A 2437-nucleotide genomic window follows, 5' to 3' on the forward strand; every position below is an offset into this window, starting at 1 on the left:
AATTCTTACCTACCGGACCTCAACTAAAATACAAGTCAAGTAGCCAATTCATCGGTGATTTCTCTCATTATTTATCGGTGATTTCTAACAAAAAAAATTCACAAACTGGTAAGTAAGGCTTCTTTCCTTATTCATTTAAAACACAACATACATCATATCTGTATATACACACTTCTTCCAAGAATATATCTTTTCATATCAAACTCAAATGAAAAAAAAAGATAATTGATTTGGAAATTCAAAGCAACAGATAAAACTTTGATCGACTCCATAAGAAAAATCTCATAACATACGAATCTTGACACAATTCAGAAAAGTACTTGAAACTGGGATTGCAGCTCAAGATCAATGTAGTGGGTTCTTCAGCAACATTTATATCCATGCTAACAGACCAAAAATTCATCGTGGTCTGGACTTGTAACGATTGATAATGAAGGCTCAACTTTGAATTTGGCCCAAAGTCTTGATTCTTGACAGTTATGAAATTAAAATCATATGAGAAGGAGAGGAAGCTACTAACATATCAATTTCGATGCTAATCCAAACCTACCAGATCTATTACAGATGATATGGAAATCCCGAACTCATGGTTTACCGCCGCCAACGACCCAAAGAAAAAATCAGCCACCACACAAAGTGGCGGAGTCCCTGACATCAATTAAGCCCGAGAGGGTATATTTGAAGGTTGGTTTAAGAGAGGTAGAGGCGACAAGGGAAATCGTAGATCTGGTATCGATGGAGAGAAGCGGTGTTCTAAGAGATATGAGGGAGGCCATGGTCGGAGATGTTAAGGGACTTCATGGATGCACGACCGGAAGTGGGGAAGGAATGAAGTCGTTAAATGGTGATAAAATGGGTAGTTTTGTAGGGTTTATAAACTTACATCCTTGATTTAGAGGTTAGCAAATAAAGATTTTAATTATTTACCATAATTAAGTATATAAGATTACTAATATACCCTTTTTAATTTAATTAATAATTTCTTTTTTATTAAATTATGATTGGTTCCTATGTCCACACAATCGATGTGTATCCACATTTGAACCTACCTCTCTCTCTCTCTCTCTCTCTATATATATATATATATATATATATATATATATATATATATATATATATATAGCAGTCTATTTCAAGGTGTTTTTCAACCTTCTTAGTTTTAAATGAGTTTCAAGATACGATTTGTAGTTACTAGAGCGTGACTCTACAATGAATTATGACTCATCTTTTGATTGAACTATTTCAATAATATTTGATTCATCTTCTTAGTCATACAATTGTTCTAAGATGTTCTTCAATGATCAATGGTGATATAGCTCCACAATCATTAAGATGATCATAAAACATGATACTTAAACATAATCCTTTCTTCTCAAATAAGAGAATCTTTTATCTTTCTGCCTAATTGATTCTTGTTATTCGTTCTGCTACTCTTTGAATCTTTTCAAAGTATCAGAATTATGCTTAATCTTATAAACACAACCGTATTTGCTGAAACATCAGTAAATCATGACGGATAGACTTATCTTCCCTTGTGGTGGATCTTAAGAGTCTATATCAATATGTACTAGATCCATACTACTTCATTTGACTCACATAAACATGTGATCAACGAATTAGTCATAATTTCCCAATGAACATGATTGTCATATACTATACAATACGACTTGTACAATAACAGGTATTTGTCCAGTTGGTGATGAGATTTCTTTTCACTTGGTCAATTATGACAATACGACAAGCGATATCATAAGAATCAAATCCATAACTAACGTTGCTAATACTAGAAATGTGACCAACACTTTCATAAATATCAATGCAAGGAAATAAGAATAAGGCAACCAAATAAAACAAAATTTCACTTTTATTGAAAATAAACAAAAAATTGAAACTTCTCCTTACAATGTATAAAATGAAAAACCATGTTTCTAGAAATCTGCTAAGAGTAATAGAAATCTATTAAAATATCGTAACTTTTAAGTAGTATCTCAAAATTCTGATCATCGAACTATGTGACCGAAGTCCATCTCTTACGATCAGATTTAACTCACTCTGCTTAAGCTTCCTTCACTCTCTTAGATCCCGCAACAACATCAAAATGTGATCATCATATCATGTATTAAGATTCTACGAATAGGAACTTGTTAAAACAATGGAGTTGGATAATGGATGTTCCTGAAGTAGAGTCACACAACTTGACTTCACTATCTTTGAGATCTTTGAAGTACTTTGGGAAGCTTCGCAACCAATTTCATTTCAATTGGCAATAAAAACATATGAACTCTTTGTGGTTAACACATGGAACTCTCTCAGAACTAGCCTTTCTCTTTACCATACGACCAAACAGTTTGACCTTGGTCGACCTGTTTCCATTGGGAAGAAAAATCTTTTTTGGACCACCATTTTCAATGTCAATGGAAACTTTGGAATCAGACCC

Source organism: Lactuca sativa, chromosome 7 (genome assembly GCF_002870075.4).
Source record: "Lactuca sativa cultivar Salinas chromosome 7, Lsat_Salinas_v11, whole genome shotgun sequence".
In the NCBI taxonomy this organism is placed as follows: Eukaryota; Viridiplantae; Streptophyta; class Magnoliopsida; order Asterales; family Asteraceae; genus Lactuca; species Lactuca sativa.